Consider the following 13,338-nt stretch of genomic DNA (forward strand, 5'->3'; position numbering starts at 1 on the left):
ATATCACATTATTTTTACATACAATTACCCATTTATACAGTTGGGTTTTTACTGGAGCAATCTAGGTAAAGTACCTTGCTCAAGGGTACAGCAGCAGTGTCCCCCACCTGGGATTGAACCCACAACCCTCCGGTCAAGAGTCTAGAACCCTAACCACTACTCCACCCTACCAAGATTTCTCATTTCAGAGCTAGATCTAATCTCAAGCCATCAATAACCGTGCTAAAGTTGTCGAGTTTAAGCAATTGGTGCGGAAAGCCAATTATCATTACCTCAGTCTTATCTCTATCCAACTGCAAAAAGGTCTGTTGCATCCATAGTTTAATTTCTGTCAAGAAATGTGTAAGTGCAGAGACCGTGAAATCAGCATCAGGTTTACTGCAGATAAATCTGAGTGTCGTCAGCAAGAATGAAAATTGACGCAATGACAATGAAATCTCTGGCCATGTGGTAGCATATAAATGCTAAATAACAGGCCCCAGTATAGAGCCCTGAGGGACACCCTGAGGTAGTACTGGACTCGAAGCCTCCCCTTGTCACAAATTGCTTTCTGTCAGACATAAAGGATCTGAAATTTCTGAAAATCTGAGGTTTGCAGTTCAGAAATCCAGTTTGCTGTTCCTGACACTTTTTTTCAGCTGTTATAGAGGGTTACGTATTACCGGTACAAAATCAAACAGGTTGCGTTATTTTGGGTTTTATAGAGAGCCACACCTCAGGTATGCTCTCTACCTGTACATTAACACATAGCACTTTGAGCAGCCAGCCTTGGCAGCACTCAGACCTTAAACTGTTCCAACAGCTATCTGCCCGCACGCTGCTATTCTCTGCCTGATATCCATACATTCTGGAATATGAACAGTCCTTTTTTTCAACCGAATGCATTTCAAGCACTGTTTGTTCGAATATTGGTATGTTCGTCCAGCTCCAGGTATTTTTGTAGCTCTCTCTACACGGCAGTCTGGGCTGCTTCGACAGATTCCAACCTGGGCAACTAAACCATGTGTACGAGTCGCTACATAATGTGACAATGATGGCGATACTGACAAGAACTAAAAAACTAAAGTCTAGTAAAAATATCATGGAACGTTATTTTGACATTGGTATACAAACCTGGGGATGTGTACGGCCGCTTCTCAATTCATTTCTAGAAATATGTATTTAAAATCTGACCAGGTTTTTGAATCCAGCAAAAAGGAGATGCTTAGTAAGACTGGGGTCATGTCAGTTGGAATTGTTTGCCTCCCTAGGTTTTTATTTTGTATTTCTGTTTTGTAATGTTTGATTTTATGTAAAAATAGGTAAACATAGACTGAATGGCCTTGTCCACAGAGACATGTCCCAGGAAGAAGGGTTATAGTGTTTCGATAGATCAGGCCATCGGAGGATTGGCAAACTCTATTTAAAGTAAAGCCTTCTGAATCAGTGTTTTTAATCGTGGCATCATACAGTCCGATCAGTCTTAGCAGTCCCAGCAGTGGCAGCACCAGTCTTACCAGTCCCAGCAGTGTCAGCACCAGTCTTACCAGTCCCAGCAGTGTCAGCACCAGTTCCAGAAGCAGCAGCACCAGTGTTACCAGTCACAGCAGTAGGAGCACCAGTCCCAGCAGTGTCAGCACCAGTCTTAGCAGTCCCAGCAGTGGCAGCACCAGTCTTACCAGTCCCAGCAGTGTCAGCACCAGTCTTACCAGTCCCAGTTGTAGCATCAGTATCACCAGTCTCAACATTAACTTCAAAAGCAATGAACCCAACGCACGTCTCTCAAATGAAGGTATAACCCCATCTACTTATTCATATTTATAAGTTCTATTCTTCTTGTCCTTTTAAAATCACATATTTCTAACAGTGTGAATAGAGTCATTTTAGGTTGGTGTTGTTTTTGCTGGGAGATTTGTTTAAAAAAATGTGTCATGAAATTTCAAACATCCAAGGTGGGTCACTGGGTAAAAAGAGTTATCGCTTTGCAATTTACATTAATAGTCTCCAGGTTTCATGAACTGGATATGCAGGGTTTTTTTTAGACAAAAATTTGATTTTTGCCTCAGTAAAAATCTATTCCTAGCTACACCCCTGTTTGAAATGTCAAAGATTTTGACAAGTACGGGGTGTAGTTTGGGGTGATTTTGAATTTGCAGCTGTAGTGGGGGCATGCATGTTACCGACAGACTGCAGTGGGCAGAAGTTTGTAAGGGAGGCCACATTCAGCAGAGTATTCCCTGTTTTCATTTACTTTGAATGTCACAGCCTGAACACACAAAACACGGCAGCTGCCAACAGCAGTGATAAAACACTACAAGCTGGTACAGAAATTGCTTTAAAAAACATTCGAAAACAACTTTTCTGGCTCATTTACCTAAAACAGAGTTGCTAAACTAGTCAGGAATCAAAGTGTGTTTGTTTTGTTAAACTATCCTTTTCAGAATGGAATCTTGGCAAGCTGTACCTCCCCTCCTAAATGAAACCAAGAATTATCTTGAAGATTCTTCTCAGTCACTTATCAGTGTCTGTGCGGTCTGTGTGTGGACTTTGAGATCTGTAGATTATTATTATTATTGATTTATTATTATTTGTTTATTTAGCAGACGCCTTTATCCAAGGCGACTTACAGAGACTAGGGTGTGTGAACTATGCGTCAGCTGCAGAGTCACTTACAACGTCTCACCTGAAAGACTGAGCACAAGGAGGTTAAGTGACTTGCTCAGGGAGTCAGTGAGTGAGCTGGGATTTGAACCGGGGACCTCCTGGTTACAAGCCCTTTTCTTTAACCACCGGACCACACAGCCTCCTATAGGCAGCTTGTGGTCATTCCAGCTATATCAGAAAACTGATGGAGCTCAAGCTTCTCTCAATGAACACAAATTTACCAGGTCTGTTCCAACTTACTAAGACGTCTAGAATTCATTTGTGGCATTGTCGGTTTTCGTGATAAATGAATGTTTGAAGACATTAAGAAAGACTTCTCGTCGAAACATGTCACTGAACTTGTTAAGTTTCTTTCAGTATTTATGAATGAAGCACTACTGTTAGTGTTCAGTGTTGCCCCTTTAAAAAGCACTCTTGTTAATTTGAAACACACGTTTGCTATCTCTATAGAGATGGAAGTGCACCACTGGTAAAGCTGATGGAATTATTTAGTTACCTACCAACACTAATCGGAATGTTCCTGCACTATTGCCGTGTCTAATGAATCTCACACGAAGTGGGAAATGCTCAAACTGCTATGCACTGGGAGTGCTGAACAAGTATGTAGTAACTCCCCTGGCCCGGCTGTCAGTACAAAACCACTGTCCACACATCCAGAGGGGTCTCATCATCGTGTTCAAATCTACTCGAAGGTACCAATCACAATTGTCCTAACCAAGGTTTTAAATTCACCACTAGAAGCACACTCCTGGAAGTGCTCATGCAGCAGTGTGTAGTTTTAGCTCTGGGTTTCTCTGTTTGCAGGGTTGTTTTGTATTGTGTGATGAAGATGTGTGGCTCTGCTCTGGGGTGCTGTCATGTGATATGGTCTCTGTTGTTTCAGGTGTTGTGTGTGGCTCTGCTCTGGGGTGCTATCATGTGATATGGACTCTGTTTCAGGTGTTGTGTGTGGCTCTGCTCTGGGGTGCTGTCATGTGATATGGACTCTGTTGTTTCAGGTGTTGTGTGTGGCTCTGCTCTGGGGTGCTGTCATGTGATATGGACTCTGTTGTTTCAGGTGTTGTGTGTGGCTCTGCTCTGGGGTGCTGTCATGTGATATGGACTCTGTTTCAGGTGTTGTGTGTGGCTCTGCAGAGTTCTCTTTATTTCATGGTTATATTAGGGGTGGGGCGGGTGTGTGATCTAGCAGAGCTTTCCTAGTTGTTTGAAGTTGTTTGTTAGGAAGCTGACGCTGCAGAAAGGTATGGTATTAAAAGGTAGAACGCACAGTACCACATGCTTTACTGCTGAGAGCGTTGCTTCAGTATCTCACTGGAGCGTTCTGCTAATCTGATCATTAGTCTCGCCCACCACACCTGAGAGCTTCCCTGCACAGAACGGTGTTCTGATGAGGTAGAGGAGTTCATTGCTGGATTGATCTGGTTTAATATTTAGGGAAAAGAGAAATACCAGAATTGTATTACTTGTATGTAGTGTTGAAGCTGAAATGCTTCTTTGCTCTTAATTGTTTGGTTCTTATTATTAGAGTCCTTTTGTGTATAAATATTTAAATAAAAATCAATTTGTTAAGAGTGGCAATTAACTCAACAATTAACAGTAATTAACTCAACCAGTGCAGCAAAATGCAATTGCCAGCAAGGAAGCTCTCACAGGCATGTGAGAATGAATACATTAAGCAAATAAATAGATGAATGCAACAGACACAAGTATAATTCAAATCAATCAGTCATAGCTGCCCTACCCAACACACACACACACACACACACACACACACACACACAGGGGCTCTGCCAGCATGGACGAGGTTAAACAGACTCTGCATCAGGGGCTGTGAAAACAAAGTGCCTTCTTCCTACTGCACATTCTCTCAGCACAAACACTCCCCGCAGCCAAACAAAGGACGACTGTCTCCTGGGATAAATGTGATATCTCAGCACTTCAACCACCACCAACAGGCACAAATATGACAACCGACTGGAGGCAGCTGCTTTGAAAAATATTAAATAAAGAAGCCAGATCAACTGAATGTGTGTGTGTGCGTGTGTGCGTCTCTGTCTGCTCCTCCATCAAATCCCAAAGGTGCACCGCTCCCATTGTCTTCAGACACACACTCCGGGAGAGACAGCGAGGCCAAGCTACAGAATGACAGCCAGGAGAACAAGAGATCCTACTCCAGTGAGCTAGCAGGACTCAGAGCTGGACTCATTCCCAGCCCATTCTATAATCAGAATGACATTTTCTGCTACCAATAAATGGCTGAAAACGATCTCAAGAATATAAATGTACTATTTCCACAGGATTTATATCATAAGCATGATCAGACACTGACAAAATGATGATTAATATTATACTTTCATTTCCAGTGATGGTAATTGGCTGCATGACTGACTGAAATGTGATTGTTACTACTGGAGTGTGATGATCAGGGGTTTGTTAACAGTGCAACACATTACAGGGATGGAAATAAGACTCCTATTGCACAGCACTTTCACCCACTCCAGGTTTTAATATGTGCTTGATTAGCCACAGTGTACAGGTAACAAGCTCAGGTGTGTCTTATCAAACTCATAGTAAAATGGGCATCTTACTGCCATCCCTGCATTAGTAACACATTTCAAGTAGCTGGTTATAAAACAGTGCGAGTGGACTGACTAATCACCGCAAACGATTTGGTGCCAGCAATATGAGCAATCAGGCTCCTGCTCATTTTCAGACTAATACCGTATCCACACTCCCAAGACACTGCACAACCATCACCCGCTGATACACCTGGACTGCCTTTCACAATCATGTTTTCAAACTGTGACGATTGGGCATTTTTTAGGTAGTGTCAATATGGTATTGGAGAACAGTACTGTAATCCCGCTGCAACACTCTGCCCCTAGTGGATGTAGGAAGTACAGCATTAGCATTTCTTTCATCCGCCAGTTTCATGCTTACACTCTGGTGTGCCAGCTGGATGTGGACAGCAGACATGTATTATTGAGATCACAGGGGTGATTCTAACTTCTGAGTTTTAAAAAGTTCCCAAGATGTGGTGAATGAAACAGAAAACACGAACCAATGGCGAATCTAAACAAGACGACCAATACATTCGATGTGGATGATTCCTCTGGTATTTCACACCCATCCAAAGATCCTCTACTGATGTTTGTGCAGCATTGTATTTTAATGTTTAACTATAATATGTCTGCAGCTTTCCTTGTGAACAGCGAACTGAACTGTAAAGAAATACTGTTTATTAAATAGAGCTATTCATTTTTCTTGTACAGTACCCACGATGGATCCCGAGTGAGAGAATCACACCATACAGCTGTGTAGTGAGTATGAGGCAAAGATCTCAAAGCGTTAGGTCTTTATGACCAGGAATACAGAACGTCACATGTCAAAGTGAAGGGTGGCATCATGGTTTGAAGTCTTCTGCTGAAATGCTTTTTGAGATATTAGTAGGGGAAGTGGCAGCAGATTTGCAAACTCATACAAGCTGCCTTAAGGCCTAATTACTTATGACACATGCAACAGTGTTTTCAAAGTTGCCAGAACTTGTCCTTCCTAATTCCAATACTGCTATCCCCTCCATACTCTGAAAATCAACAGCAATGTGATTCTGTCATTGCTTCACGCATCTTAACAGCAGTGTGATTCTGCCATTGCTTCACACATCTTATCTGGTACAATGCAGATAGTTTTTGTAAGGAGGTGGCCTTTTCTAAACACTTCAAAAGCACTTTCCCAGGTCACACAATAAAAACAGAAAATATTGGAGACATGGCGCTCAGGATTACTCAGAATGGTTCACTGCAAGTACCACTGGAAGTGCAGTCTTTGAAAGGGATACGACTGTATAAAGTGCACTTCGGAAGTAGGGCAAACCTGGTTGTCAAAACATGTAATCAAAAAGAAGAAAATGACTGAACAGATGCAGTCTGCTAATCCCTTTACCCGAGAAGACCTCTCACTTCAAGCCTCCTGTACTGTACATACCTCACAGCATTCCCAAGCACTCCGCAGGATGCAGTGCAGTCACACAAACCAGCCCCGAGCACAATGACAGCACTGTAACAAGACGCAATGCACTCTTTACTGTGGGTCTAGGACGGTGGAAGATCTTAACACAGCAGTCCATGCAAAAATAAACCAAGGGATTATGTTAGGATCAAGACCATAACATGCAAGGACTGTGCAAGTATGACACAAGGAGAAGGAATGACGTCATGCATACCTCTCACAGCACGTGCTCACTCCTTGAAGCCATTTCTTTCTAAATTTAAATCTGTCAAATTCCTTGTGCATCATCCAGCCTAAATTTGTCTTTAATGTCTGGCTTGATCTTTGCACGACCCTTGTGTTTATCTTAATGTTTAGCAATATATTTATGACGCGTCCTAACAGATCAATAATGTGAATTTCAAACGTAGACAACGGATGTAGTTCAGAGATTCGAAATGAAAAAACTCTGTACACTATGTATTATTACATGAATAGTACTATAAATGTACCTTGTCTGTGCAAAAAAAATAAAAACTGTTCACTACGACTTTCTCGGTCTATTGTAAAGTCCATGTCATATAAAACATAACATCGGCTGAAAGTGCAATCAAATAAATTGCATCTTGGTGACATTTCATTAATAAACTTTGCTCTTGTGGTTTATCATGTCACAAAACCCCTTGATGAAATTCATTTTCAACACAAATACCACCTTTTAATAGTAAAACAGCTGAAAGCAAAAAAAAAAAAAAAAAAACTAAATAATTAATAACAATCACTTCATTGTTGGACTGGGATAACACTATTCTGAAAAGCAGGCTCCAAACTAGAGATGGAATTGCTCCAAATAAATGTGAAGAACGTGTTCCCCTGTGGTTCGTAGTAGCTCCTGCGAGCGTATGTGCATGCATGTGAGTTTGTGCACCATTTCAATTTGAACGTCGCTGAAGTCACTTGACCCAATTTGCCCAGGCGCATGGAGCCAGTCTGTTAGAGAAGACGGATCTGAAGACTGCAATTCACTGCATAATACATTCAGACTCCCAGGGGAATCGCGGAGCTACCCCACAGTAAACCAGGCAGGCGGCTCCTGCACTGAAGCACGCACGGAGGACTCTGCAAGGACCTCATCAGCACCCTGTGTGCAATGCTCTCAGACACGCCACTTCTTAATGGCCTTCCCCCGCAACCAACAGCACCACTGGGCATAAGGAGCAGCTGTGTGGAGCAAGTAGGTTTCTGGGGCACTAGGTGAAACACCTCCGTGGAAGCCCTCGCCTCTAATTGTGCATAAACCATCCAAGGGATTCAGGAGCGCATCTGAGACAGTGATGGAGCCTCGAGTGTGATACTCCGCAGTTCAGGTGAACCAAATAAGATGTGAGAAAAGGAATGAACGGACCAATCGGATTGGCTAGGAACATTCTGAGGATGTGTACTATATTAGAGATTGCATTACAGCACCAAAATAACAAAGCTGTATGAGTCATGCCATTGTAAAAGAGTCTTTACAAGAATAATCATCTTCAATCACAGGACAATACATGGCTTTTAAAACCAGAGCTCACTGCGATTGGGCTGTTGTCTGAAAATGTACCTTTTGTTACATTACAGAAGTCATCAATGGCAGGACCACTGGCAAGACTTTTAAGCCTGCAAACGTGTGTGCATTATTAGGTTAGACCCATCATCATCTGGGCTTGCCATTCGTCTGAAATCAATGACTTATCAATGTAAAGCCGCATATCCATCAGCATTCAATCTCGTCTCGTTTCCAGTATCAAACTGGGGCTGCAGCCGGTTCCACCTGCAATCTGCAACTGGACAAAAGTCAAAGATCACCTGTATGGGTCACTTTTTTGGTATGATTGCTATTTATTAATTATTTCACTAACCTCCAATATTTCCCCCAACATATATTTGTTCTTGCAGCAGCAGATTTAAAGCCCGCTGCTCACATCCAGTGCACTGTACAGTCATTAGGTAACATCCACTATCAGCATGACTTGGACAGACAACACTCCTAACCAGGGCTGAGGAGTCCCAATGGAAATCCGTTTGATCTGAATCTGCTGCTGATGAAAATCTACAAGCCTCATTTCAAAGTGCTTTCCAGTCAGTGCCAGTGGCAGGTGGAAACTGGCCACAGTAAGCGTACTATTTTCACAAAGTGGCCTCTAACCTTGGGTACAGTGCCACTCGAAATCAGGTACAACGCACTGCATCAGCACAGGCAAACGAAATCGAACACAGAAACAATACTAAGAAGAGGTTTGCAAAGGTCCTTTTTTTACTTTTTGATAGAAGCTTTGAAATTCACAACAAAAACTCCCCCATACAAAGAACAGGTCAGAACTTCCATTGACCACCACAAGGTGCTGGTAATTGAGACTATCCGAGTCCTGACTGGCAATATATCCCCTTTGATCACTGTGTATATTATACTCTGTTAAGTTTCCTCTATATGGTTTACTTTATAATGCAAATAAGTGTTGGCAAGGCAACATCTCGTACATCTTTAAATTCACATACAGTTAAAAAAAATGATTTCAATTTACAAATGGGACAGAAGGGGATATTATTGTTTATTATCCTTTTAATTAGTTTAAAAACGATGAATGCATTTAATAAATCACAACGCTCTTCATGCAGGGATTTGAATGCAAAATTCTTGTTTCTGCTTTACTACAATTCCAGAGGATTTAAAGAGAGATGTGAATAATGAATTATTCAGTTGTTCTTATGCTTCGACTATAATATGCAATATGAATAATTCAATATTAAAAAAAAAAAAGCATAATATATATTTTTTTTACATCGAGACCTTGATAAATGAGGCCTCTGCTGTTCTTAAAGATAATAAGTGAATAATAAGTAGCTGAACATGTTGTGCACGAGTGAAAAGTACACAGTGTGTGAAAACAAGGTGTAAATACTGGCTGCGTAATCAATTTACAGAAATTAGAGACTGCTCCATTCATGCAGCCCTGCTATTTTACAGCAGACATTATTAAGAATTAGGCAGACTGCTCCATTCATGCAGCCCTGCTATTTTACAGCAGACATTATTAAGAATTAGGCAGACTGCTCCATTCATGCAGCCCTGCTATTTTACAGCAGACATTATTAAGAATTAGGCAGACTGCTCCATTCATGCAGCCTTGCTATTTTACAGCAGACATTATTAAGAATTAGGCAGACTGCTCCATTCATGCAGCCCTGCTATTTTACAGCAGACATTATTAAGAATTAGGCAGACTGCTCCATTCATGCAGCCTTGCTATTTTACAGCAGACATTATTAAGAATTAGGCAGACTGCTCCATTCATGCAGCCTTGCTATTTTACAGCAGACATTATTAAGAATTAGGCAGACTGCTCCATTCATGCAGCCCTGCTATTTTACAGCAGACATTAAGAATTAGGCAGACTGCTCCATTCATGCAGCCTTGCTATTTTACAGCAGACATTATTAAGAATTAGGCAGACTGCTCCATTCATGCAGCCCTGCTATTTTACAGCAGACATTATTAAGAATTAGGCAGACTGCTCCATTCATGCAGCCCTGCTATTTTAAAGCAGACGTTTTCCTGTTGATGGCTGTGGGCGGCTGATGAGATCCGAAGGTGATAAAGTCACTGTCCAGACTAATCCTCCACAGCTGCTCCAGACTCAGGGTTTTTGCCCAATCTCCAGAGACTACGGGGTTAACCAGCTTTTTAAAAACAGTCAGGCAATCATCCAGACGATGCATAACCGCATCTTTACGTTGAGTTTCGACCGCTTTTTGCCATCAACTTCACCCAGTCAAACATAAGAAAATACAGAAGTTTACATTGCACAGCAGAGGAATTCGGTTGGGCTGTGCTGCCTATATTAACCTGCGTTTTAATGTTTATTTCAAATATGATTTATAAACTGCTGCATCACATGATTTCAAGTGACATGACTGCAGACCACTGGAGAGAGTCTGAGCTACAACACGACCAGAAGCAGCAGCAACTCTTAAGACTCATTGCATAGCAGTTTCACCCATTCCAGGTTTTAATGTGTTGGATTCATTTTTGTTGTACAATACCAACAATTGCAGTTAACCTTGAATCACAGAATACAGCTGTGTACCGAATATGAAGCCACTATCTTAGGCGTTAGGTCCTTATCAGGACACAAAAGGTCCCATGACCCCAACATGGCAGCCATTTTTGGTTCTGGGTCAGAATGAAGGGTAGCATTAGATGCTGCCCAAAGAGTTTCCACAACACAGCAAACTTGCCAGCATCAATTGTTTGTGAAATATTAGCAGGAGTACGTGCATTGGTTTGCAAACTCATATAAGCTTCCGGGAATGCAAAAATATTATGCAAATTCAGAGGGTATGAAGCATTTCTTGACAATGTTTTCATCAGAAGGGAACTTAATCATTCATGTATTCATATTGGCGTGATGTTTAAAAATGTAAACAGAGGATCGTGGTTTACTGCACTTCAAACAGCAGTAACCCGTCACTGGGCTGCTCATCCTAAACAAGCACTCTCTCCAGCGTGGGGGGTTTATAAGCAGGTTCGTGATTTTTCCCCCTTTGTGCTGGCCTGAAAGGTGCTATAAAAATCCTTGTTATATGGTATTGGGTTGCCTTGGCAGTCACCATTGCACAAACACATTTGTTGTGATTCTGCATATTGCAAATGAGTACCATCTGGGGCTCCAGTACATCTTCTGGGACATCAATATGTATTAATATATTTAAAAGATGAATCAGCTTGTGTCCAGGGAAGATCACAGGAGGTAAAGCTTCATTTCACGTTTCATTCCATATCCAATAACACATTAACAATCCACAAGACAATCACAGAATTATAGAAAACAGCATGAACCAGGATTGGGGTCAATTCCTGACTTAATTCCGATTCCAATTCCTTCATGCTTTCATTTGAAGGCAATTTAACTAACAGTGAGACGTTGTTTCAGTAATGTGTTGCCACTGTGAGAAGCTCATTTTAACAGAATGCAGCTAATTGCAATGTTGATGAACGACGTGTTGGAATTGATTAAAAGGGAATGGACCCTGGTTATGAACTGGCTGAAACAATGAGCATTTAGAGATAGCAATACATTTCGCAAGCGGGGGAGAACAGACACCCCCAAAACACCAGAGAGAGAGAGAGAGAGAGAGAGAGAGAGAGAGAGAGATTACAAGCTGTATGAATATCTGAAGCTGTGTCACATTTAGTGCTGTGCTGGGCTTCATAAGAGGTCATGAACATGCACTTGCATTAATGTGCAGAGGAAACTCAACGATGCTCAACTAAGCATGTGCACTTACCAGTGATTAGATCGCTTAACAAGCAGCTCCACTGAAAATTGCAATGCAAGTGCTCACCCCCCCCCCCCCCCAGTGAAGAGAGTCCTTGGGGAGGTGGCTGGGTATGTGATTGCTGGAATTCCTGTCACATCCAACAGCCTGGGATTTGCTTCAGTGGCTCAACGAGTGATCTGATATCCTATTGACCTGTATTACAGAGCTGGCATGCATGGAGGACTCTTCACAGTATAATTGAGTGTCATTACACAGGAGGATGATGTTGCTGCTGCAGGTCGCAGCACAGGCATTGATCTTATGTTAAGCGGTCATCTATATTAGACTTCCAGTTCTGCTGGTTTGCATGCTCATTAATATTTGGATATGGTATAATAATCTTGATCTGCAAAGGGGCCTGTTGTATTTAAATGGCAGTGTTATTTATATCTGTGATCTGGATCAATGGGACAGAGCCAAAGTTTGTAGAGGATGCAGCAAGGGTCACGCATGGGGAGTCTAAGTAAATACAGAGCCCTTGGAGTACATACAGCGTAAAGCTTATATTTACTGACACCTGTGAAGGGAGTCATCTGCTCTAGCCAGCCAGTATAGATCATGGATGGAAATAGGACTCCCATTGCACTGCAGTTTGATCCATTCCTGATTTCAGTGTGTGCTGAGTAAGACACACCTGAGCTCACTGGGGCTAATCAAGCTGGTGGCAAAACCTGGAAACTGCTGTGTCTTATTTCCATCCTTGTAGTTAAGATCTTAATACAGTGTGCATAAAAGCGACTTGAAACTCTGAACAGCCACTATAGTCTCAAGTTTATACATAAAACGGAGCACGGGGTTTTGTCTCGCCCAGAAATGTCCGACTTCGCGTTGCTTCCATTCTCCAGTGCATGCAAGTGCTGCTGTAGCACTATCATAAATTCCAATACAAAACATCTCGACTTCCAAGTTAGCTCCAGACTTAACTCACAAGAGACGACGGAGGCAGGTTTATAGCATGACACGACTTCACAAAACACAACACCACCACCCAGACCTGAGATTTAAAAAGAAACTCAAAAAGCACATTTTCAGTTTCATATTTTGCAGTGCCAAGCTTTATTACATGCAAAACACAAACTTCCGAAAGCAAAACATAAATTAATGATGACAACGGTACTGCTGGAACGCCAGTATTTACTGTAATGCGTAAGTCCTAAGATCAAACAATGCAATCTGGTTACTGTATGTATTTGAATAACCGCACTGCTCTGAGCAAACCCCACGCTGTTCATAAGAAACCATGTTTTACAGTACCTGGACTCATTGCTGTTAATGCAATTTCGAAGCAGGTGTAAAGCTAGTGCTTTTCACTGGACAGCAGTACCCAAACCGCCGCAGTTTGCTGGCGGA

General features: G+C 41.9%; 1 protein-coding gene across 3 annotated transcripts in view; it reads right to left on the minus strand.

Moving 5' to 3' along the window:
* The window catches only part of LOC117421886 (phosphofurin acidic cluster sorting protein 2-like), a 78,181-nt gene that overhangs the window by 63,883 nt on the left and 960 nt on the right, over positions 1-13,338 (minus strand). The window lies entirely within an intron of this gene.

The sequence above is a fragment of the Acipenser ruthenus genome, chromosome 15 (genome assembly GCF_902713425.1).
Source record: "Acipenser ruthenus chromosome 15, fAciRut3.2 maternal haplotype, whole genome shotgun sequence".
Lineage (NCBI taxonomy): Eukaryota > Metazoa > Chordata > Actinopteri > Acipenseriformes > Acipenseridae > Acipenser > Acipenser ruthenus.